The sequence below is a fragment of the Cynocephalus volans genome, chromosome 2, assembly GCF_027409185.1.
Source record: "Cynocephalus volans isolate mCynVol1 chromosome 2, mCynVol1.pri, whole genome shotgun sequence".
In the NCBI taxonomy this organism is placed as follows: Eukaryota; Metazoa; Chordata; class Mammalia; order Dermoptera; family Cynocephalidae; genus Cynocephalus; species Cynocephalus volans.
In genome coordinates this window covers 111637772-111664857 of record NC_084461.1, presented here as the reverse complement: position 1 = coordinate 111664857, position 27086 = coordinate 111637772, and the positions used below count along the sequence as shown (strand labels likewise).

General features: G+C 36.8%; 1 protein-coding gene across 2 annotated transcripts in view; it reads left to right on the top strand.

The window, feature by feature from the left end:
• MARCHF3 (membrane associated ring-CH-type finger 3) overlaps positions 1-27086 on the top strand; it is a 145025-nt gene that overhangs the window by 60383 nt on the left and 57556 nt on the right. Inside the window, exon 1 of one of the 2 annotated variants that reach the window (XM_063087158.1) lies at positions 11897-11969. The exons of the other annotated variant lie outside the window; for it this stretch is intronic. The gene's annotated coding sequence lies outside the window, so the exon portion shown is untranslated. Of the gene's footprint in view, positions 1-11896; positions 11970-27086 lie in introns of those variants that run through there. 2 annotated transcript variants of the gene reach the window in all.

The following is a 27086-nucleotide window of genomic DNA, read 5'->3' as shown; positions in this document are numbered from 1 at the left end:
CACTTGAAATATTGTCCCGGGGGCATTGTGACTATTAAACTAATCTTTATTCATGATTTATACAGCCTGAACTCAAATCTCTGGAATAAAATTAATAAATCGTGTGTCAATGGAGAGAATGGCAGAGATCGTAAACAATTTGATGAATAATTTCTAGGTGAATGGTACTACTTAAGCCAACTTTTAGTTATGAAAATTTTCTACTTAAGACATAAAAACTCTTAGGACCTCCTGGAAACTGTAGAAATTAACTTTCTTGCTGGATTTACTCCAAGATGGGGTGAAACCTAGCTGGACCAAATCATTGTACAATCAACTCACCCTTTAAAAGATAATTAGCAGAGAATATCAAAAAGCTTGGCTTCATAGCACACCAGAACTCTAACTCAAACCTTTCGTGCTACAATTTATGTTCATTTGTTCTTGCTGTTTTCTCAGAGGAGCTCTTAGAGCATAACTGAGTGCCCACGGTGGAACTATAACTAAGTAATAACCTTGCAGACAAAGGTGCACTGGTAATTAGTTCAGGAAATGATGCAGGTTGAAATACCAAGCAGGGCTGGCTTGTCTGTTACTTACTGAGTTGTTTACCATGGAGGAATAGTAATCACTGCTTTAAGAACATGCAGCTATTATTAGCTGTGATCACTTAAGATGTGATTATTTTTAAATTAAACTCTTTTTTTAGAACAGTTTTAAATTTACAGAAAAAACTATAAAGATAGTTCAGGGAGTTCCCATATACCTGCACCTAGTTTCCCCTACTATTAACATCTTATTTTAGTATGGTGTATTTGTTACAACTTATGAACCAAGATTGATGCTTTGTTATTAGCTAAAGTTCAAACTTTACTCAGATTTCCTTAGCTTTTACCTAATAATCCTTTTTCTGTTCCAGGATCCCACATTGTGTACGTTTCGTTGTCAGTGTCTCCTTAAGCTCCTCTTGGCCATGATAGTTTTTCAGACTTTTCTTATTTTGAGGACCTTGACATTTACCAGCACCACACTTTAACCAACTGAGCTAACAAGCTAGCCCAGCCTTGACAGTTTTGAGGAGTACTGGTCAGGTATTTTGTAGAATGTCCCTGAATTGCGATTTGCCTGACTTTTTCAGGAATAAACTGGGGTTATGAGTGTTGGGGAGAAACACCATAAGTAAAGTGCTATTTTCATCATATCATATCGAGGGACCATACTGTCAATATGACTTATCGGTGATGCTGACCTTCATCACCTGGCTGCTCAAGGTCAACATCAAACCTGGTTGTCAGGTTTCTCCATGGTAAAGTTATTCTCTTTCCCCTTTTCCACATTATGCTCCCTGGAAGTGTGTCACTATGGCCAGCCCACACTTAGGAAATGGGGAGTTTGCTCCACCTCCTTGAGATCAGAGTATCTACATAAATTATTTGGATTTCTTCTGTATAAGAGATTTGTCCTTCCCCCTCCACCCCTTTAGTTACTTATACAGTCATTTATTTGAGTTAGTATGAACTAATGGATGTTTATTTTATACTTCGGGCTATAATGTAATACAGATGCTCCTTGACTTACGATGGGGCTACATCCTGATAAAACCATCGTAAATCAAAACTATCCTAAGTCAGAAGTGCATTTAATACCCTGATAAACCCATCATAATGTTGAGAAGTCCTAAGTTGGTCCATCGGAAGTTGGGGACCATCTGCCCTATCACTTTGTTGCTCAGTTTGTTCCACTGTTGGCCATTGGGAGCTTATTGACTTGGATCCTCTGTCTCTTTGAAATAGCTACATCATTCTGGGGTTGGGTTTTTAAAAAATGATTGTTCATATTTAAGTTAATTGTATATTGTACATAAAAATCAGTCAAATGGTGGAAATGAGTCTCCTCCCTATGCCAGGAATCAATCAATTTCTATTGAAGCGAACAAGTGGCATTTTAAAAAAATGAGTCACACTTGATTATTAAGCAGAAGATTATTCAGTACTCTTGATCTTTCTTTCTTCGTATACTGCCCAATCCGGGGACCCTTTCTGGATTCAAAGATTATTTTTAAAGCAGTGATTAAATCAGAAGTAACTAGGAACATAGAATGGAATATGAAGAATTAGATAATGAAAAACAAAAAATATAGAATACAAAAGCAGTAGACTTTTAGAAATGAAAAACAAAAATTTTTGAACTCTGTAAAATAAAAAAAGCCTACAATTCAAGAAAAGTAAACTAGACGATTTATTAAACTAACATACATCTTAATGTAATCAAGAGTATCTTGGCCAGAGAAACAACTTAGAGCATACTTAATGGTAAACTGGAGGCACCTCATTAAAATGAGGAACAAGGGCCGGCCTGTGGCTCGCTTGGAAGAGCGTGGTGCTGACAACACCAAGTCAAGGGTTAATATCCCCTTACCGGTCATCTTTTTTTGAAAAAAATACAATACAATACAATACAATACAATAAAATGAGGAACAAGACAAAGGTGCATCATTTTCATCATGATCATTCAATATTATTCTGGAAAGTACAACCAGAAACAGAAATCAAAGGAAATAAGGAAAAAGATAATCATGATTTCTGTGTTATATTTCTATATACCTAGAAACTTCAAAGAATCAACAGAAAGTAATGTAATAAACAAAAATTTGATAGAAAGTAAAAACATATACACAAAGTAAAACGAAATCAATAGTTTTCCTATGTATGGGCAATAAGTAGTTATAAAATATAATGGAAAAGATCTCCTTTACAAGATTATATAATATTTGGTAATAAATTTGTATTTGTAAAACTAAAATATTTTACTGAGCAAAATAAAAGAGATTTTGAATATATACTATGTTCCTGGATGAGAAGACTAAATATTTTCAATATGTAATTCTTCCTATATTATTGTTCTGGCTAAAAACATTTTTAATAAAATACTGACTTTAAAATGGTGATTCAAAAAAATATCAGGAAGATAAACAGAAATGATCAGTAAAATCTGGGGGACAATAATGTTGGGAATCTTACTCTTCAGTTATTAAAATGAGTTATAAAACTATAATAATTATAAAATGTGATGTTTTATAAGAATAGACAGATTAATGAAACAGAACCTACAAACAGATTCTAGAATGTTTAAGAATTTACTATAGATAAAGGTGACATATAAATGAAGAAGTTATCAATAAATAAGATTGATACAGTTGATAAACCATTTGGAGAAAATGAAAGTTAGCTTTTAACATCACACAGTACACCAAAATAAATTATAAATGGATTGAAGTGTTTATGAAATGATAAAAGTCATAGAAAAATCTAGGATGAATATTTATCCACACTTGGAAGTACAGGAATGATGGAATAGACGGCATGATGGAGTAGACGGCAGAGAAAATGACTGATTGATAGGGTTAACTTCTAAAACCTGTGTCAAATAGACTATATAAACAAAATCAGAAGACAAATGACAGGATTTTTTAGAAGTTAAACATACATGACAAAGGGTTACTATCTTTAATATATACGCAGAATTTTTAAATAGTGCTAATAAAAAGGCAAAAAAAAAAAAAAACCCACAAAACCCATCAAAAACTAGGGGAAAGACATGAATAGACAAGAAACACATGATAAATTTTTAAAGAAATATTTATCACCTAATATTTATTTATTTAAATGTTTAATTATGTCAAGAAACTCTAATAATGAAATACCATTCTTAACCTGCCAGTTTGAAGAAATGTTTTAAATGATAAAACCCAGTCTTGGCAAAGATTTGGTGAAATGGGCAGTTTCATTCAACTGCTGGTAGAAGTAAAAATTTGACAAAAAATGGAAACTTTTAGGAAAGAGGGTATTAGTGGCAAAGAGGGTAGTAATGCAGGTTGAGATCTTAGTCCAAGCTTACTAATTGTCTTGCTGTGTGAACCTGAATGAGAAGTATAAGATCTCTGCATCTGTGTTTCTTCATCTGTAAACAAAGAGACTTCAATTTAAGTGAAGACAAGAGAAGTCTTAAGATTAGGGGAAAGATGGGCAATTTGGGGACCAGAAGAAAATTGTTTTTAAAAAGATTCTAACTAAAATCTGATATCTATTCGTCATAATTGGGTAGAAACCCCAAATATATGTGGGATATGAAGGGTAGACAAGGCATTAAAATAATGGGAAAAGAGGATTATTTAATAAATGATTTAGCTCTCATTATGAAAAAGAAAGGTAGATTAATGTCTCTTCCCATACTGATGGATAATTTTAGATGTATTAAGGGCCTGAATGTGAAAAATAAAACTTTAAAATTGTTAGAAAGAAATGCAGAAGAAAATCTTTATGACTGTGGGGAAGAGATATTTCTCAGTCAATACACAAAAGGACAGTTCATAAAGGAAAAGACTACATTAAGAAGTATAACTCTTTTATGCAAAAGCCTCTATAAATAAAGAGACAAACCCTGGGCTGGAAAAATATTTTTTTCAACACATAAAACAGAATATGTTGGCTTCTAGACTACATAGATAGAGAAACCTTATGAATCAATATGAAAAAGACAAACCACTGACTACAAAAAATGGGTAGCAAAAGGATACCTTCAGGCAATACACAGATGCGGAGATTTAAAGGGCCAATAAATACGAGATGCTGAACGTTACTAACTACTAGAAGAAATGCTTAAAGGTGCCATTTCTCACCATCATAATGGCAAAAACAAAGAAGGATGAATGGAGTAGAGAATTTTCCCATCTTGCTGAGCTTTGGAAAGCAAGTTGGCAAAACCTAGTAAAACTGGAAACGGTCTATGACCAAGCAGTTTTACCCTAGAAATAGTCCCTAGAGAAGCATTGCAATAGAAGTCCTGTACAAGGATGTTCAGCAAAGCATGACCAATGCTTTGTCTCTTAATGGAGGAAAGATAAAATAAATTTGTGTATATTCATATTTTACTTCCTTCATTGTTGTGTCCCCAGCTGCCAGAACAGTTCCTGGAACATTGTTGACGCACATATTTGTTGAGTGAAGAAATACAGTGCAATATCACAGCAATTAAAAATGAATAAGCTAGATCTATATGTTAACATGGATAGATTTCAGCAACAGTGCTGAGTGAAAAAAATGATTTGGAATACATATGTCATGGTACAATTTCAATACACATAAAACAGTACTGTATATTTTTCATAGATACCTCTATGTATTAAAAATATTAAAATATGGACTGGAAAAAAAAAACATCCTTAAGGAAGGATCGTAGGAAAGAGAAAGAGGGAGGAGAATGGGGGCAGGGCTGAGAAACAAAGAGAGACTTCAGTTTACCTCTGTAGCCTTATTTCTTTAATAAGAAAATTCATCTGAAGCACAAAGGACAAAATGTGAACTTTTAAGAAATTCTGAGATACAAATACATGGATGTTTATTTTATTTATTAAACATTTTTAATAAAAAAATATTTTGTATTTATAAAATAAGAGGTTACTATATAAATGGAAGTAAGCAATAAAAACAGTGGAAATTAAAAATACAGTGGATGAAATTAAAAATTTATTTACTGGGTTTAAAATAGAGTCAAGTAGGGCCGGCCCTGTGGCTCACTCAAGAGAGTGCGGATCTGGGAGCGCAGTGGCGCTCCGAGGCCGCGGGTTCGGATCCTATATAGGGATGGCCAGTGCGCTCACTGGCTGAGCGCGGTGCGGGTGGCACCACGCCAAGGGTTACAATCCCCTTACCGGTCACAAAAAAAAAAAAAAAAAAAATAGAGTCAAGTAACTGTCTTAAACCTGATGCCGGAGGAGAAAGTGAGAACAGGTTTAATGTAACCAGTAAGAGATACATCTCACAGAGTGCGCCCTAGCTCCAGAGACCCTGCAGGGCCCATGCCAGGTCCAATACAAAAGTAAGAAACACCCCCTTAAAGGCTAGTACAGAGTGCAGGCTGGCTCAAGGGAGTGAGCAGCTGCCTGCCCTAAGTTTGATACAAAAGAAAGCATGCCACGTTCAGGTTGGCTCAGAAAAGTGAGCAACAACGCTGCCTTCTGCTGAGATGCAACTTTTATAGTCTCGCTATCAAATACATGTTTATGCTATCTAATGAATATAAATTCCACTTTACTGAGCATGCTCGGCTATTATGGTTATATAACCCCTTTCTACTGAGCATGCCCAGCCACCAGCTTTGCATTAAGTCAGCCCCTGAGGTCTCATTCTGGTCCGAAAATAGGTTCAACTTGCAGCAGTAACTCTTCTCTAGTGGGGAGGTCCTAGAGGAGGGGTCTGAGACCTTGGAGAGTGGCTTGAAACCTAGGGGTGCGTCCTGAACCCCAAACCCAGGGAAACTGAACATCTCATATCTCGAGCTGTAGAAAAAAAGATAAGAAGATAGAATATACAAGAGAAAATGTAATGGGCATAGACACCCCCATAGAAGTCCAACATTTGATTAGAGTTTCAGAAAGAGTGGAGAAAGACAAGGGGGACCAATAAGCAGTTAAAGAGATAATAGAACGTTCCCCAGACCCGAGGAAAGCCAAGAACCTTCAGATTAAAAGGGCACATCCTTATGAAATTTGGAACACAAAAGGTACAGAGAAGATGCTAATAGTATTCAGAAGGGAAAAGAGTTACAAAGAAATAAGAATCAGACTGGCATTTTCTTCCATATTTTAGAGCAATAAGACATTAGAAAATGACTTACATCTAAGTTCTGAGGGAAAATGATTTTGAACCCAGAATTTATATAACTATTAAACTATTAATCAGTATAAAAGCAGAATAAAGATTTTTGCAAAAACAAAACACAATTGTTTAGAGAACATTCTCTAGCAAAGGAAGCAGAGAACCCAAAAGAGAGAAGAAACATCATTCAAGAAAGTATTGATCCGAATCTCAAAGAGTACAATGGGAAGAAATCCAGGAGTAGTGGCAGGTTTAAAACACAGTGTGTTTTGTTTGAATTGCTACATGAAGTCAAAAAGCTACAGGAAGTGCATCTTCAAAAAGCACATGGATTTCCTGTAATGATTTGATTAACCAGCTATATAATCTTAGCATTAAGGTTAAATAGTATGCTACTTTCGTCAATAAGAAAAAAACAAAGGTAGTTAGAACTGTCAAGGAAAAACAAAACCTCTGTAAAAAAAAATGCATAGTATTTTTAACTACGTAGGAAATGAAAATGTATTTTTATTTTGAGCAACTATATAATGTAATAAAATAAAAAAGGCTTGACCTTGAGGCTTGGAGCTTTCTCCTTCAAGCAACATGTTTGGGGACCCCAATATTTCCTTCTCCCAGGGTCCAAACACACTACTTGGTTCTGAAGTGAATAATATCTATAGAATCGTAATATTGAATGCTCTTTCTTGAATGCTTTTCTGGAATTTATTTTTGGAGAATCTGAAGACAATTATGATTATAGATAATTCAAATTATAAACCTTAAGAATGTAAAATTATTGATATGCTGACAGAATTTGGGTGATGGAAGGAGGAGCAATGGAGGGCAATGAAATAGTGGTCATTTCCTCAGTTTGCATAATTGGGGGCAGTTAAGAGATGCTATCCTGAGTTGATGGGTTAAAAAATAAATGTTTAGGCCTGTTATTTAAAGTTAGCAAAGAACTTAAAAGTGAAAAGTATAATAAAATTTGGGAAAAGGAGAATGGAGGGAATCAAAGGTAATGAGCTAAGTTTCTAATTATTTTTAAAACAGGAAAGTAGTAGATAGTACTTAAAGTTAATATATCAAGAGAGGGAGATAAAAGCACTACCAGAAGAACAAAAACCAAGAATTATCCACAAGAGATTATTGGGACTAGGGGTGGTATATGAACTTGAGATGTTATGCCTCCTTTAATGAGTAAATTTGCACTATCATGAGAATACACTACTTTTATAATAAATTTTGAAAGATAAACAAATTTAAGATTCCCTCTGCCCTGTTGATTCCCCCACCTCCCCCCAAGGAAACGAATCTAGCTGGAAAAAAAGCAAGAGTTTGCTATCAAGCCATTTGTCTTTAACTTCTGTATCCTTCTCAGGGAGAAGAGCACCTAGGTTACAGTTATGCCAGAACTGCAGAGGAAACACTGAACAATGGAGAAAAATGTCCAAAGAATTCAAATGGAAACATAAAAGGTCAATGGCTTACGGACAGAGCTATTGTGTGCATCTAATCGGCTCTTGGCCAGATGCATCAATCACCCAAAATCAACAGGGAAAAGATGAGTCTTGAGAACCCAGTCAGCAGGGAAATAAATGGGCTCAAAATGATCGGAGGGGCATACAGAAGTATAATAACAAAGATGAGATAGTACGCTCAAGTTCATTGTTCACTCAAAGGAAGTTACCAGGGTCAAAGTATGACTCAAAATATCTTATGGAAAAAATTCTGCAAGTAGTATAATACATATTCCACCATTTTGAACTCCATGATTATTTTAAAGGAATAATCACAGCTAATATTTTGCCAAGTGCCTACTATATGCCAAGCACTGTGCTGAGTGCTTTACATGTATTATTTCACTTAATCTTCAAAAGAGACCAGTGAGGTTAGTACTATTATAATCTTCATTTAAAGATGAAGAAACTGAGTCATCAGAGGTTGAATAAATTGCTCAGACTTGCATAGCCAGTAAGAAAAGGAACATAGATTAGATCACAAACTGCCTGATTCCAAAACTTATGCATTTAGAAAACATAAACACATTTTTAAGAAATAAACTATAATCCCAGCACCCAAGGATTTTGATGTATTTTGATATATCTCATCCTCCCAATGTACTTTCTATGTGTATTACATTTTCTATTTCTTACCAAATTGGGGATAATACAGTATATGAGGGGTCTTCAAAAAGCTCATGGAGAGATTCATATTATCTTTTTATTCTATTTTTTCACAAACTTTTTGAAGTACCTTCATATACTATATACTATATATTGTTTGATAATCCACTTTTTTCATTTAAGAATAAATGGATGTTATTCCATATGATTCAATGTTCTTCTGTATCAATTTTAATGTCTGCTTGGTATTAGTTTATTCATTCGATCAATATTTATTGATATACAAGGCACTATTCTAGACACTGACACTACATAAATGAGCAGAGAAAAATCCCTGAACTCATGGAGCTTATATTTAAGTGGGGAAAAATAACAACAAACTTATTAAGTGAAGTATATATTATGTTGGAAGTTGATTCTCACTACATGGATTAAAAGATGCAGCAAGATAAGAGGAATCAGGAGAGCTGGTGGGGGTAGTAGGATGATTGTTGTTTCCATTGAGAAAATGTCATTTGAGCAAAGCCTTGAAGGAGGTAAAGGAGTAAACCAGGCAGATATCTGGGGAGAAAGCTCTTGTAAAATTGAGATATATTTTGCATGCCATAAAATTCATGCTCTTAAAGGGTACAATTCAGTGTTTTTTAGTGTATTCACAAAGTTTTACAACCATCACCACTATCTAATTTCAACACATTATCATCCCCCCACCAAAAGCCTGTACCCATTAGCAGTCATCCCCCAATGCTCCTTCCCCCAGCCCCTGGCAAGCACTAATCAAATTTCTGTCTTTACGGATTGCCTATTCTGGACATTTCATGTAAATGGAATCATATAATGTGGGCCTTTTGTGTCTGGCTTCTTTCACTTAAGTGCCATCAAGTTTCATTCATGTCACAGCAGGTGTCAGTACTTTATTTCTTTATGGCTGAGTAATATTCTGTTGTGTGGATACACCACATTTTGTTTATTCATTATCAGTTGATGGACATTCGCGTTGTTTTCACTTATTGGCTATTATGAACAATGTTGCTATGAACATCCATGTATATGAAAGCGTACGTCTTCACTTCTCTTGGGTATATACCTAGGAGTGGGATTGCTAAGGCCTGTGGTAAGTCTATATTTAACTTTTTGAGGAACTGCCAGACTGTTGTCCAAAGTGGCTGCACCTGGAAGAAATCATTTTAAGCAGAAGGAACAGCCAATGAAAAGGCATATCTGAGGCACAGCAGGGAGGCCAGTATGGGTGGAGAGGAGGAAGTGAGTCAGATACGGGGTCAGAAAGATAATGGGGGAAGGGCTAGAACATGTAGGGCCTTTTAGGTGATTGTATTGGCTTTTATTCCAGCAGGAGCCATTGAAGAGTTTTGAGCAGAAAGATGATGTGATCTGACTTCATTATTAAAGGAATCAATATGCCTGTCATTTGGAGAATAGACTGGAGGGGAAAGAAGGTTATAAACTATTGTAGTGATCCAAGCAGGAGATGACAGAGGCTCATACCAGGGTGGAAGAAGGGGAGTTAGTGAAAGTGGTTAGATTCTGGATATAGTTTGAAAATAGAGCCAACTAGATTTTCTGATGGATTTGGTAGCCATGGTGAAAGAAAGAATCAAGAATAAGTACAAGTCTTCTGGAAGGATGGAGATGCCATTGACTGAGATGAAGATGAGTGCAGGTGCAAAAGTTTTTGTTGAGAGTGACGGATTCAGGAGTTCAGCTTTTGACACGTTGATTTGAGAACTCCGTACTCAGCTGCATGGAGATGTTAAGTAGGCGGTTGGATATACAAGTATGGAGTAAAGGAGAGAGGTCTGAAATGAAGACATAACCATGTTACTGGCTGAGGATCAGGAAGCAAGTGAGTGTAGACAGAGGGCAAGAGAGCCGTGGCCTGAACCCTGGTGCTCTCTAGCATAAGATGAAAGTGAGAAGGGGAAGAACTGATAAAGAGTATCGGTGAGGCAGAAGGAAAACCAAGCAAGTATAATGTCCTGGAAGCCAAGTGAAGGAAGTGTACCACAATGGAAGGAGAAAACAATTAGGTCACGTGCTGCGGAGGGGTCAAGTAAGATGAGGACTGACTGTTGGATTTAGTAACATGGATGTAACTGGAGACCTTGACAAGAGCAGTTCTGTTGTGGTGGTGATGGCAGAAGCCTGGTTGGAATGAGTGTAAGAGGGAAGGAGAAAGTACAAAAGGAGACACTGGAAGGTGAGGGATAAGTTCATTATCTTGATTGTTGTGATGGTCTGACAGTGTTTACATATGTTAAAATTGATCAAATTATACACTTTAAATTTGTGCACTTTAGACTACTTCAATTATACCTCACTGAAGCTGAAAAAGAGAAATAATGGAAGGAAAGAAATGGAAAAACCTCTTTTAAGGAGATTTGCTGCAAGGGGAACAGAGAAATGAAGTGATAGCCATGGAAGATGTGGGGTAAAAGAAGGATTTTTTTGAGATGGGAAAAATAACCACAGATTTGTATGCTGCTGAGAATGGTCCGATAAAAGGGAGGAATTAATGATATTGAAGAGAGGGAGTGTCGCTAAAGTGAATCCTGTAGGGTAGACAGGTGTGTAGGGATCCAGCACACAAATGGGGACAGCAGAGCACAGTGGCTCATTTGTGATAGCAGGTGGAGAGGCAGAGTCTATGTGGACAGACACTGGTAGGTGAGGAGGTGGTGTGGCGGGAATCTGTGGAAGTTCTCTTTGGATCGCTTCACTTTTCTTCATAAAGTGAGATGCAAGCTCATTGTCTGAGAGTGAGGATAGGGGAGAAGGTGTTGGAGGTTAAAGGGGGAAAGGTCAATGTGAAATTGTTGTCAAGAAGAGTGAGAATGTGTAAATGAATGGAGTGAGGAATAATTGCCGGGCAGCATTAAGGGCTCATTGAGTCTTGTGGTTATGAATTTAAGGTAAGACCATTCAACACAGTAGTATGTTTTTCTCCGGTCATGTTCAGCAACAAGAGTTCAGGCATAGAATTGACAAATAGTTGGATCACAGTTTTGCTAATAGACTAGACAAGGATTTGTGGGTGCATGCAAGAGAATGATTATAATGACAGACCATTTGTTTAAATTGGTTCGGGAAGAGAGGACATCAAGGGGCGAAGAGAGAGTGAAAAGGCAGTAGGATCAATGGATTGGAGGTTCCGGGGGAGTCGTAAGATTGTTGGAGTTGGAGTGCTGGAGCAAATTAGCTCAAAAGGTAGGGGGGGTGGTCAGAGAGTGGGATTCATGACATAGTATTCCATTATGTGCATGTGCAAATTTTGTCTAACCAGTTAGGACCCCTTTATAAGATAAGCCAGTAGGGTCTCAGAAGCTGTCTCTACTTCTGCCACCTCTTAATTCTTGTTAATTGCTATTTCTCCCTGAAGTCCAAGGAAGGTTCAACCCCTCTCTTCTCAGATCACTGACACCCAACCTAAATATTCTCTGTAAGCACCTTTGCCTCTCTGATCCCAACACCCTAGCAATATGTGTCCTTGAATTATGCTGGGAATTCTGTGACTCCTTTGACAACCAGAAGGGAAGTGAAGGGAAACCAGTCCACTTGCCAGGTGTCTGTCCCTCTAGGGTCTCCTAGGGAGTACTCTACTTTGTCAAGGGCTAGGCCTTGGATGAAGTGTTGCTAGAAGGGAGAGAGATGGCGAATTTTCTTTTTACAGCTGGAGTTCTAGCTCCCTGGTCCAGGACTGCAAAGGTACAGGATTTAGGTTTTTCTCTGGATTTAGCTCAACCTTTCATGGGCTCTTGCCATATGAAATGTGATCTGCTTCTTTACCCTAGAAGACATTTCATATTTCCTGTTCCATCAGAACCACTATAAATGTTATTTGTAGGTACACCAACCATTCTGGCATCCCCATATTTTTCTTGTTTTAAATGATCTGTGTATAATAATCTTGAATGGGAAATCAGTTTAATATGATAATTAAATCCTTTAGGTAGGATTAATTTGAGATTTCATGTCATTCATTAGCTTGCTAGTTCTTTGTTTTCTTTAACATATGTTTGTGTAGGAGTTGGCATTTAGATTTGAATGCATTTATAACTGTGTTTGCCTCCTAAGCAATGTCTTTTAAGATATTTCTTCCATTGGGATTTCCTTTTAATAAAGTTCAAATTCCATTTCAAAAGAATTCTTTATGCTTATATCATAAGTTTTGTTGATTACCACCAAAGATTTTCTTTCATGATGCGAAAAATTCTCCTTCCTCTCTACATGGCCACATTGTTCACCTTCCCACCTCCACTGCTGCAAGCCGACAAAGGCACACTAACAAAAAGTCACACCAACAAAATGCCACCTATACAAAAAGCCTGCTCTCACCGTGACACCTTCCTCAGCTCACTCCTACCCAATGCAGATATTTAAGTCATCCTTTCTAACATCACATCAACATCAGCATATGGAGATTTCATCCACAGTTGTTAGTTCCCTGTTGTCTCTGTGTCCTCTTTGTACATGAGAATCTTTCTATAACTGTCACCAAGTTCCCTGCTGCTGACCTATGTCACAGGTGACACAGACATGATGAAATCAATGGAGAATTAAAAAATAAGCCCCCTTGGACCTAACCCAAAGATCATTATACACTGTTCCAGTGCCACCACTTTAGGTAGCTTCAGCTCTAGGTTCTCCAGTTCATCCTTTCATTCAACATGTCGTTTCTCCATGGAGTATGGAAGTTATCAGGGGTAAAGTTTTCTCTTTTCCTTTGGGTGTTTCTGCACAAACACTAGTCTGGTGAGTGCAGTGGATGCTCAATAGTAATTATTTACAGACTGAGTGAGAAACTGGGCAGTTGCATTTAAAATACCCAACAGAGCCTGGCAGTGGCCCACCTGGGGTAGGGGTGTGAGGGACTCCCAGTAATGTCTGGGAAGGGAAAGTGGGCACTTCCTGGCTCCATGTTGTTTTATTGATGTAAGAAGTGAATATTGTTTTTTCCCTCCACCAAAAGATGATTTTGATGAGTGAGAGCATGGTAGGAAAAGGTAGTTAAGCTACAAATTGGGTACTCACAGATCATTAATGGGGATGTCCTCTCTGACCAAGTACACAGTTGTCATGTGTCAGATGATGTCTGTTCTCACACTGCCCTCCCCTGACACTCTTCCACCTCCATCAATGTAAGAGGCAGTCTCATAATGGCTGTGGTTTTAGTGACTGCCTGTACGGGGTGATATCCTGCACTAGGGAAAAGATGTTCTTTTGCTTTGTTTTGGAATATATGTTCAATTTTTTTAGTTAATTTTTGAAAATTAAATACTATTTTTTAGAGAAGTTTTAGGTTTACAACAAAATTGAGAGGAAGGTAGAAATTTCCCATGTACTCTCTGCCCCCATGGACAAACAACCTCCCCCATTATCAACATCTCCCACCAGAGAGGTACGTGGTTACAACTGATGCCTTACATTGACACACCATTAGCACCCCAAGTCCATAGTTCACTTTAGGGTTCTTTTGGTATTGTACAATCTGTGGGTTTGGACAAATGTATAATGACATGTATTCATCATTATAATATCATATAGAGTATTTTTACTTCCCTGAAAATTGTCTGCTCAGCCCCTCCCCACCCCCCTCAGATGTTCTTTTGTTCTTTTACTCCTGCACCTTCCTCAGTGGAATCAAGGGCTTAAGAGGTTATTTTTAGCTTCTTTCATCAAGAAGAAAAGGAGGAAAGGGGGAAAGTAAAGGAGCTCTGATGTCTGTCACAGCTTTCTGTAAAGAATGGGCTTTAAAAAACATTGTTGGTGAAGATTAATTCCTTTGTCAATAAGTGTCGGCAGCTAATCTAGTGCCAATTGCATCTGCCTGGGGAATGAGCCCTGTGGAAATTTGAGGAAACTCAATCATCATGGGGTGCTTGTTTTTTCTGCCAAACACTGACCAGGCCTCTGCCATTACATTCTGTTTCTTAAGATGAAAAGGAAAAAGAAATGCCAAATGGTGCTTGCAACTTCAAAGGGCAAATTGGATATGTTTTGACATGTGTTGAAAGTAAGTTATTCTAAAATCTATTCACATATAGAATTATCTTTCTGGGATACACCAAACTAAAAGTCAATTTCACGTTCCTTCGTGTGCCAAGTGGCTGGGCAGCCACTTGCCTTAGATGGTTCCTGGCTTCAGGAGGGCAGATAAAGTCTAAGATTCTGCCTGGCCTGAGGAGCATCAATTTTTCTTGGAAGCTGAACAGCCTAGGAAACTGGGAGAAATAAGTCCCTGAGACATTTCTGCCTCCTGAGGTGGGGGAAGGCCAAGCTGGTCCTGCTTGTCTTATCCCCCTAGTCCCAGCTCCCAGAGCTTACATAAAGTTTCCTATTGATTGAGGTACTTCCACACTTTTTAACTGCGGCCTTCAGCAATAAATGTTACATGGCAACCCAGTTTACACATACACAAAACTAAACTGCAACTTGCAATGAACTCTGGCATTTTTTTTTTTTTTAATTTAATTCTATTCCATTCTGTTTCACTTTTTAAAATGCTGCTCAAGACTCACTAAATTGATTTCACTCCTCACTAGTGGGTCACCACGCAGAGTGTGAACAGCACTGTCTTAGACTAGCAGAGGCAGGAAGGGGCTGCTGACCCCTCCCCTGCAGAATGTGTGCACCTGCTCTGTGGTGAGCTGGCTTCCCATGTCAACATACCTGTACAGAGTGTGAAAACGGACATTTGGACACAGGCAGAAAGTGGAGGAGGGAGGGTGGTGATGAATGTTGTGTGCACATGTGACACAGTGTCTTGGGAAAAGAATGCCAAGTGACAGAATGATAGAGCTATTGCTCATGAGATCTCTTAGTGTTGGGAGGAGGGATCATGAGTGGTTAAGAGCAGAAGTTCATGAATCTGATACCTGAGTTCAGATGCGAGTTCCACCATTTTGCTGTGTGACCTTGGGCGAGTAACTTAACCCTTCTGTGCCATAGTTTCCTACTAATAACAATTTTTTATTTTTAATTCAACCAAACTTTTATTTTTTTATTTTTATTTTTTTTAACTTTCTTTTGTCGATATACATTGTGGCTGATTATTGCTCCCCATCACCAAAACCTCCCTCCCTCCCCCCCCCCAACAATGTCCTTTCTGTTTGCTTGTCGTATCAACTTCAAGTAATTGTGGTTGTTATATCTTCTTCCCCCCCACCCAGGATTTTGTGTGTGTGTGTGTGTTTGTGTGTGTGTGTGTGTGTGTGTGAATTTCTATATTAATTTTTAGCTCCCACCAATAAGTGAGAACATGTGGTATTTCTCTTTCTGTGCCTGACTTGTTTCACTTAATATAATTCTCTCAAGGTCCATCCATGTTGTTGCAAATGGCAGTATTTCATTCGTTTTTATAGCTGAGTAGTATTCCATTGTGTAGATGTACCACATTTTCCGTATCCACTCATCTGATGATGGATATTTGGGCTGGTTCCAACTCTTGGCTATTGTAAAGAGTGCTGCTATGAACATTGGGGAACAGGTATACCTTCGACTTGATGATTTCCATTCCTCTGGGTATATTCCCAACAGTGGGATAGCTGGGTCGTATGGTAGATCTATCAGCAATTGTTTGAGGAACCTCCATACCATTTTCCATAGAGGCTGCACCATTTTGCAGTCCCACCAACAATGTATGAGAGTTCCTTTTTCTCCGCAACCTCGCCAGCATTTATCGTTCAGAGTCTTTTGGATTTTAGCCATCCTAACTGGGGTTAGATGGTATCTCAGTGTGGTTTTGATTTGCATTTCCCGGATGCTGAGTGATGTTGAGCATTTTTTCATATGTCTGTTGGCCTTTTGTATATCTTCCTTAGAGAAATGCCTACTTAACTCTTTTGCCCATTTTTTAATTGGGTTGCTTGTTTTCTTCTTGTAAAGTTGTTTGAGTTCCTTATATATTCTGGATATTAATCCTTTGTCAGATGTATATTTTGCAAATATTTTCTCCCACTCTGTTGGTTGTCACTAATAACAATTTTTAAAAAAATAGTCCCTATCTCAGAGGAACATTATAAGGATTAAATGAGATTATACAGGCTAAATGCTAAGAGCAGTGCTTGTCATATGCTGAACACTCATATACTTTTTTGTATACTTTATTACTTTCTCTTTTTTTATTGTTTTCTATAACACGCTAAAGCATTTTAGCATTCTTTATTGGTATAAATCTTAGGGAAGAAAACCTTGCCAACAGTGTAATGCTATTAATGCAGTAGGAATTCAATGCTATCCAGCATTCAAGTTTGGGAATGCTTTATTTTATTTTATTTTTTTATTGAATTGCCATTTATTTAAGTATTAAGGAAGATATGATATGTTTTGCATTTTCAACCAATTATAGTTTCACTCAAGAAGCTTTTATTTTTACTCATTCATATTTTTATCTCTTCAAACACATTTCAGTAACATTTTGCTAGTTAATTACAACTAGTATGTTGTAATGAATTGATGTGTACTTTTGAATGTTTCTCTTAGTGGATAATTTGATTTTATGTCCTTGTGATATTTATTTGTATATTCTATATCTTTATTATCACTATATTTCATTATTGATTGGAAGTATTAAGGAAGGAATTATGTCACTTTTTAATGAAATGTTTGTTTTTTGTTCAATAATAACTTTATTAGAGAACACGAGGAAATTAAGAACAAGCAGAATATAAGAACTACTACAATTATTCTGTATATTTAGTTTTTTCTGATTTCAGTTCTTTTTTATAATTTCAGTAGTAATTATACTTAAAATGCTTAAATTGATACAATGGAAAAAATTTAAAAATACAAGTGATATAAAAATAACAAAAAAAAAATATAGGCTTGACAAACCATATTAGGAAAAGAGCCAAAAAGAAAGTAAACACTTAAAAATTTTTTTTAATTTTTATACTTTTTTAACAGTGAGTACATTTATTCTTATTTTAACAGAATTTTAATGTAACAGTAAGATAAGACAAATATGGAAAGAAGAAATAGAAAATAAGAAAAGTAGCAATACCACAGATTTTAAGAAAATTAGATACTAACGAATCATAAAATCACAACAAAATTAATGGGTATTTTGGAAACACACAGTCCACCAAAACTAACCTCAGATATATTGAGAAACAGCAATAGAACAGTAGACTAGGCCCATTATAAAATTTATTGATAATAAGTAATGGATCATTATTACTTATTTTAATTATAATGAAAGGTCAGCATAGATTAGTGGTTAAGAGTGCAGGCTCAGGAATTAGAGTGCTAATGTTTGGTTTTTTTTGCTAAAAGGGAAATTTATTTAATGTAAATGCATAAATTAATAAAAAAAAGAAAGATCTCAGATCAGCAATCACCTTTGCACCTTAAGAAACTAGAAAATGAAGAGAAAACTAAGCCCAGATCTAGCAAATGAAGTAAATAATAAAAATTAGAGTATAGATAAAAGAAATAGAAAGTAGAAAAAAAAGAAAATCAATGAAACCAAAAGTTGGTACTTTGATGAGATCCACAAAATTGGTAAATCTTTACCTAGATGGACTAAGAAAAATGAAGACTCAAATAATTAAAATCAGAAATGAAAGAAGGATCATTGCAACCAAATTTACAGAAATCAAAAGGATTGCAAGAGGATACTATGAATAATTGTTGGTCAACAAATTAGATCTTCTAGATGAAATCAATAATGTCCTAGAAACACACACCTACCAAGACTGAATTATGAATAAACAAAATGTTTGAACAGAACTACAGCTGGTAAGATGAGTGATTATCATATTTCAGATTCCTGATGCAAGATTCCCTTGAGGATTTCTTGCAGGGCTGGTTGTGTGGTGGTGAACTCCCACCGTTTTTGTTTGTAATAGTCTCTCTCATTTCTGAAGGATAGCCTTGCTGGGTATAGTATTCCTGGCTGGCAGGTTTTTTTCTTATAGTATTTTGAGTACATCATCTCATTTTCTTCTGGCCTATAGAGTTTCTTTTGAGAAGTCTGCTGTTAGTCTGATTGGGGATCCCTTATAGTGACTTGATGCTTTTCTCTTTTTTTGAGATTCTCTCTTTGTCTTTGAGCTTTGCCAGTTTGACTATAATGTGTCTTGGAGAAGATCTTTTTGGGTTGAATCTGCTTGGGGATTTTGAGCTTCCTAATCTGAAAGTTGGTGTCTCTCCCTATACCTGGGAAGTTCTCTGTTATTATTGAGTTGAATAGGTTTTCCTGCCATTTCCTTTCTCCTTCCCTTCTGGAACACCAATGATTCAAATATTTGTGTGCTTAAGGTTGTCTGCTAGCTCTCTTAGATTTTCTTCATTTCTTAAAATTCTTTTTTCCTTTTTATTGTCCATCTGGGTTGTTTCAAAAAGACTATCTTCAAGATCAGAAATTCCTTCTTCTGCTTATTCTAGCCTGCTGCTTAAGCTCTCAGTTGTTTTTTTTATTTCATTGAGTGAATGTTTCAATTCCATGGGTTCTGCTACATTCTTTTTTAAGGTACTAAACTCTTTGTAAATTTGCCCCTTCATATCCTGGATTTTTTTTTCTCATTTCATTATGTTGTCTAAAAGAATCTTCTCATATCTCAGTGAGTTTCTTTAAGATTGTTGCTCAGAATTCCTTTTCAGTCATTTCAAAGGTTTTCTGCTCTATTGGGTCTGGTATTTGAGAATTACTGTATTCTTTTTGTGGTGCCATATGTTTTGGATTTTTGTATTTCTAGTATTTCTACAATGATGTCTGCTCATCTGGAAGAGCAGTTGCTTCTTTCATTACTCTGGAGTGGTCTTTGAGGAGAGAAATGTCCTCTTGTTTTTCCAGTCTCCACTGGTAACTGCTTGTGTCAATGCAGTCCAGTGTCTGGCAGGCTGCCTGCATGGTGGCCATGGCTACTGCTGTGGCACTGAGCTGCTTTTGCAGCAGCCGAGGCTGTGGCGGTATCTGTCGTGGGCCACCTGCATGGAAGTGGTGTTTTTGGCACGCTCATTGCCTGCTTCTGGGTGGGGATGCCCTCGTCTCCTGCCCTCTCCTGAGGATGCTCTGCTGCTTGCTGGGAATGTTTTAGTATGTGGTGTTTCTGGAGAAGTTTCAAAATAGATATCAGAAAACTGTTCCAAGGTAGTCACAGAGTTAGAATGAAAGCTAATAACCACTGGATTTTCTCATAGAAAGCTCTGATCATCTCCCTTCTTCATGCAAATTTACCAGTGACTATAAATAGTCTGAGACATTTCTTGCAAACTGCAGTAATCACTAAAACTTACAGAGACATTAAATATCTGATATAAATGGCTTACCTTAAACCATTATCTTACCATGTCTGGTGTATAGTAATTTCTCTATATTTTATTTGTGTGTCTGTACCAACATTCATTGCTTTAGACAGTAAACTCCTATAGGGCAGGTACTGTATCTGCTTTTTCAAACTAAGAGAATAATTTTTACATTTACAATATTTTTAACAAAACTAAAACAAAGACTAATATTTAGTGACACATGAAAATTATATGAAATTCAGGAGATGGCCAGTTAGCTTAGTTGGTTAGAATGTGGTGCTGATAACACCAGGGTCTAGGGTTTGATCCCTGTACCAGCCAGCCACCAAAAAAAAGAAAATTGTATGAAATTCAAATTTCAGTGTCCAAAATTAAAGTTTTACTGAAATACAGCCATGCTCAGTTGTGTAATGTCTATTGCTCTTTTCATGCTACAGTAGCAGAGTTGAGTAGTTGTAACAGAAACTGTATGGCCTGCAAAACCTAAAATATTTACTCTCTGGCCCTTATGGAGAAGGTTTGCTGACTCCCAGCCTAGAATAACTAGTAGATACTCTAAAGAGTTAAGGTTTAATCAGTAAATGCTACAATGGCCATATTTAGGCTTTCAAGGTTTTTATTGCTTCTTAAACCACATAAGAAGCAGTGGAAATAGTGTTGTGATGCCATTTCTTTAAAGCCACGATGTGATTAAGTAGTTCAGATGCTCAAGAAGGCTTACTTTCAGTCTCTTAGCTGAGATGGGGTTATGAAGTTAATTTTAGGTAAGAAGCACTAGGCAGGAAGACTATAAATTTGAGTCTCAGCACCGTGATTCTATAAACCATTAATAATAACATACTGCACAGGTCTGCTTAGAGTAATTGACAGGAACTGTTCATTGATGTTAGATGTGAGACACCCTCATTGTGTGCTTACACCTTACAGGACCTGACTCTCATTTCCTTCTAAGACCTCTTCCACAGGCCGAGTGCTGGGGAGTCTGTCTTGGATGGAAACAATGGTGCAGGTCAGGGTACCTGCTGGCAGCTCCAGCAGAAGGGCCCCCAGGGACTTCTGTGGTGTTCTTGTCAGTGAACCATCTAAACAATGAATGAATGAATGAATGAATGAATAAGCTTTCCTGGGGTCAGGCCCAGTGTAAACAGTTACTCTGCCAGAATTTTACTTTAATGTCATTCTAGATCTACATACAAATCAGTCCTGCCTTATTCCGATTCTACTCTGTGAGGCACTATTAACACATATAACACATACTTTGGCTTAAGTTCTGAAAACCCAAGCACAATTCTGAAAACTGTTTCTAACAAGTGTAAATTTTCTCACCTGTTTTTTATTTTTGTTGTTTATTACACCTCTTTGTTGAGTAGACAGTATCAACATTTTTCTCCACAGTGTGGAGAAAACAACAACTTTTAGAAAATAGGTTTGAACTTCTAATCTTACCTGAAGCATTAGAAAGCTCCTGAAATGTGGCTCAGCACAAAAGTGCTTAAGAGGACAGAGGCCTCGTTTGTTGTATGTGCAGTCAGCACCTCTCCTTTTTAGAGTATTTAGTAAATTGTTTGTCATTTGCCTACCAAATTCTGAATATGCTTTTCTGAACCAGAATAAGTAGTAATTTACTAATGGTAGTTTTACCTGAATTATAAAAATTAACTCCTGTGTCTGTTTGAATGATAACTCAGACTCAACACTTTTTCTATTTTCTTTCTAAAACAGGGAGATGGAAGAGACTTTTTGAACTTGTGGTTTTATATTTTCTACCACCCACATTATATTTATTAATTTTTTGAAAATCAAAGCTTCTAACTACCATTTACTTAAATAAATAAATAATTTACAGTCACACTGCGATTATAATGGCCATCTAGTATAAAAATATTTCTCACTATTTAGCATGAGAGATTACTTTAATTGAGGCTATTAGAAAAGGAGAATAGGAGAGAATTTTAGGAGAAAGGAGATAAACAAAGCATGATTGGATGAGAGGCAGAATTTATACAGTCAATCTGTTATTCACGGATTCCATATTTGTGAATTCACCTACTTGCTAAAATGTATTTATTACCCCAAATCAATACTTGAAGTGATTTTACAGTCATTCACAGATGCACAATGTAGCAAAAAATTTGAGTCACCTTATACATGTGTTCCCAGCTGAGGTTTGAGCAAGGAATGCTCTGCCTTGTCGTTTTAGTTCTCGTATATAAAAAAGTACCCTTTTTGTGGTACATTTAGTGGCACATTTTTCACATTTTTGTGCTTTTTGTTGGTCACCTCACTGTTTAAAATAGCCCCCAAGGGCAGTGCTGAAATGCTGTCTAGTGTTGCTGAGCACAAGAAGATGGTGATGTGCCTTACAGAGAAAATACATGTGTTAGAAAATCTTCATTGAGTTACTGTGCTGTTGGCTGTGAGTTCAGTGTTAATGGAATCAAAAATATCTATTCAGTAAGGTGTCTTTAAATAGAGACACATAAAACAAGTTTATGTATTGGTCTGTGGACGAAAATGTTGTGACCAGTGGCCCACAGGAACCAAACCCTGCGTTTCCCCTAGGAGTGATGGTTAAGCATTCAGCAATTGTGTCTGTGTCTGCAGCAATTTACAGAAAAATGGACTATATTTGGATTTCTTTTCTACTCACGTCTTAAATTTGGGGCTTAAGAACCTTTAGTCCAGAAGAATCTCTGTTGTTAAAATTAAAACTAATTATTTTCAAAGTACTGGCAGTAATTTCTTCTAGTTCGTCCAAGATATTAAAGTTCTCTATTTTATTTATTAATACTGTGCCGCATTTCAAAAGGAATCATAGTGAAGGTTGATCACCCAGCACAGAAAATATAGGAAGGGGTAAGGAATAAGAGAGAAATGAAGAATGGTTTAGTAGCATACAGGGGAGTATTAATAAGTGCTCTCCCATCCCAACCACTCCTAGAACTTTTGTCAGCCCTGGTCAAACAGCTGATGCCACTTAGCAAAGCCTTGCTTTCAAGGAAAGGGCATGAAGAGGGGGTTATGTGGGTGAGATGTTGATCCTAGTCTTTTTATATAGGGAAGGTCTACCCAAAGGGATGGGGTTGTCAATGAATAAATAATAATAATAGTGTTTAAGTTGAGGGTCACCTGTTATAATCAATCCTAGCATAACGTTATGTTTGGTATAGAATCCATGCTAGCAAGAATTTGTACATGTGCTATTATTACACAGTATCCAAGGAGAGAGAAACCTCTGGCAGCCTTTGTAAGATTTTCTAAGAAAAATAGCCATTTGCAATTTTAGTGACTAAGATATCCATAGAATTCACTTACATTCAATGAGAGAACAATCTTAGACTTCCTCCTTCCCTCTCAAAATACCTGATTTTAATAGCAAAAGGAGATTTCTATATGTTTTTTCTTGTTATGTGGAAGAAATAAGAAAAATTATTTATTGTGGCCTCTGCAAAACTGAAGAAATATTACATTTCTTCATGCAATGCACATGTAAGTTATTTCTCTCAAACTAGATTCTAATTTTCTGTAATTCAGTAGAACAGCTTCCAGAGCTTTCTTGCCTACAGTTCTAAATTGCTACAGAGGAAAAATTAAATCATTGCACAAGATGGGAAGTGAATGAGTTGTGATGCCTAGAAAAATATGTGGTGACTCACAGGTATAAAGAGAAGTGGAGTCCACAGCATGAGACTTCAAGAATACTAAGGAAAGTGATTCGGCTTTAAGTTTTTTTTGTATTTATTTTCTACTTTTTTTGTCCTATATATTAACTCCTAGCTTTAAAATGACAAAAACAAACTTCTATAGAATCAGACCAACAGAGCTGAGAGTTATCTTCTACTCTCCTCTAAATTAGTAAAATGTGGATTGAAAAAAATCTGAGGTACTAATCAGTGTCGGTGATAGCCACTGCAATTATATATTGCAAAATTTAATCATGAAATCCTGTAACTATTACCCACTGTCTAGCCCAAGCATTAAATACCAAGGTGCTTCCTGTTTCAAAATTTGAGTCTTATCAAAAGAATGTGTCCTTTCCTTTCAGCCTTCAATCCTACTCTGTGTTATTAGGAAACTCAGGAGTTTTTTTGTGGAATATGCTTATTGGAACTGAAGAAATCACCTACTTTGTTAACTCTAAATGTAAGGAAAAATTTTTAGCTTCTTTTACTCCCCTTGCCCTACTTGTCCTTCTCACCCCACCCTCATCCCCAAAAGAATGACCAAGGGCACCTTTCATAGTGTATGCTTTTAGTCAATATTAAATAATAATAGTGGTAGCAAGTCACAGAAATTATGTATAAGAAAAAGAGTTAATCAGTTTCTTTCACTAACTTTAGGATGCTGAGAAAATTATAAAATCTCCTTGCTTTAGTTTCCTCATTTATAAAAGATATGACAATACCCACTAATTCTCGAAAGGCCATGTAGTTTAAATATACAATTGCTGGCCAGGCAATTTGGATGTATAAATTCCACACAGGAATGATAAATGATGCTTTATAAAAGCTTGGCAGATTATTGCAGCTAGCTCCTGTATATAGATTTGTCTTCTCTAGCAAGAATGACTTCTGTTAAGTATATAGATTTTTAATTTAAATTGGCATATTTCTGGTTAAAAAGAAAAAAGCCAACAAAATGTTAATTTAGGCGCATGTATTCATATGGGGGAAAAAAAGAGACTATCCCGTCTAGGTCATTTTGTTTCTCCACTGTTGACATCTATAGCTGCCACCAAGGGGGATGGAGGGTCCGTTGGGGGATTCAGTCGTGAACCTGGTGGAGGTGAATACTGATGTTTGTTACATTGCCGCAGGGCTCTGTACCTGGGGGTATTTGTGAATTTACCACTCATTTTATTCTGACAATACCCAGGGGAGCTCACAGAGGCTGATTTGGTTTTCGTTTATTACTGATAAAAGACCTGAAGCTAAGGGAGAGTAAACACACACTGGTGGTCCCAAAGCCAGTCAGCAGCAAAGAGCCAGGACCTCTGGGGCCCGACCCAGGGGTCTTCCCACTCAACCAGCTGCTTCCTGGAGCAGGCTGCCGTGAGGAGAGGTTGTCGGATTTCCTTCCCTAGAGATCTGTAATGTCCTTTCTGCACCTGTGGAATAAAGGACATCCTTTGGTGGCAGGATTATTTATGGTGAAGGCATGTGCTTTTCTGAGTTTTGGTTGGGCTTTCTCTGGTTTGGTTTCTGTGTTTGTTGTTTGTTTTCTCAGGAGGAGGTTTAATATGCTTCCTGTTGAGGGTGATAAAATGTTATTTGTTCAACCTTTTTTTCTAAATAGAGTAAAAATATTTTTTATTTTAGAAAATTTAAAAAACACAAAAAGCATAAATAATAAAAGTAAAATAAGAATCACTTATTACCTATGAAGAACCACTGGTTCACATACTGATATACCATCTTTCTCTCTTTAGTAAATTATAGTTGAAATTATAAGTACAAATACTTATACAGATACCCTACTTTTTTTTCACATGGCCTTATATTGTATTTTTGAGTAAAAATTAAACATTTATTACACCAGTAACATTAATGGCCACACTAATAATCCTTTATATGGATATCTTGTGTGAGGGTACTTCAAAAAATTCATGGAAATATTTATATTATCTTTCAATTCTATTTTTCCATAAACTTTTTGAAGTACCCTCATATTTTTTTAATGTTTCCTCAACTGTTGGGCAGTTATGTTATGCTCCTAGAGAGGAACACTACAAAGTATTAAAAAGCACTGCAGAATGTGCATAAATCCTATTTGCATTTTTTATTATGTCCTTCGAATAGATTTCTTAAAGAAAAGGCTCAAACATTATGTCCTGAAAGTAGATTCCTAAATGGAAAGGCACAACTATATTAAGGCTATTGGTCCATACCACCAAATTATTGCGTGTGCGCAAGGGCTGGTCAGCCACACTCAGAAGAACCCATGTCATTTCTGTTCAGCACACCCCAGTCATCTACTCTTTTAGAGTGTGATCAGGGATTATAGATTACTCTTCACATAGCCTGAGCATCACCAAGGAGGTAATTAGGAATTTGCTTAAATTTTATTTTATGAATCTTAAAGCCATATATGCATGTGTATATAAGTATATGGACACATGTATATACATTTATTAGAGTCTATATACATATATACATTTTATATTATCAGTTCTTTGGTGTTTCCTGCTGTAATAGAATTCTCCAGAGAAACAGAACCAATAGGAATATGTATATGAGGTGTCTTAATCCATTTTGTGTTGCTATAACAGAAATACCTGAGACTGGGTAATTTATAAAGAACAGAGGTTTATTTGGCTTACGATTCTGGGACAGCTGCATCTGTCATGGGCCTCAGGATGCTTCTACTCATGGCAGAAAGCAGCAGGCAGCCGCCAGGTACAGGCATATCACATGGTGAGAGGAAGCAAGAGAGAGCGAGAGGAGGTGCAAGGGTCTATTTAAACAACCAGTTCTTGCTGGAACTAATAGAGTGAGAACTCACTCATTAATCCCCCCTCTCCCAGGGAGAGCATTAATCCATTCATGAGGGATCCGCCCCCATGACTCAATCACTTTCCAACACTGCCACATTAGGGATCAAATTTCCACATGAGTTTTGGAGGGGACAGCACATCCAAACTCCATTATGAGGGTAGATCAAAAAGTTCATGGAAAGATTCATATTATCTTTTATTTCTATTTTCCCATGAACTTTTTGAGTACCCTCATGTGTATATGTATTATAAGGAACTGGCTTGCATGGTTAAGGAGGCTGACAAATCCTAAGATCTGCCATTGGCAAGCTGGAGACCCAAGAAAGCCAGTGGTGTAGTTCTAGTCTGAAGGCTGGCAGGCTTGAGACCCAAGAAGAGCCAATGCTTCAATTTGAGTTAAAAGGTGGGAGCTCATAGGCAGTCAGGCAGGAAGAATTCTCTCTCATTTAGGAGGGAGGGTCAGCCTTTTTGTTCTATTCAATCCTTCAACTGATTGGGTGAGGCCTATCCACATTAGGGAGGGCAATCTGCTTTATGCAGTCTATTGAATTAAATGTTCAGCACTAAACTCATCCAATAAC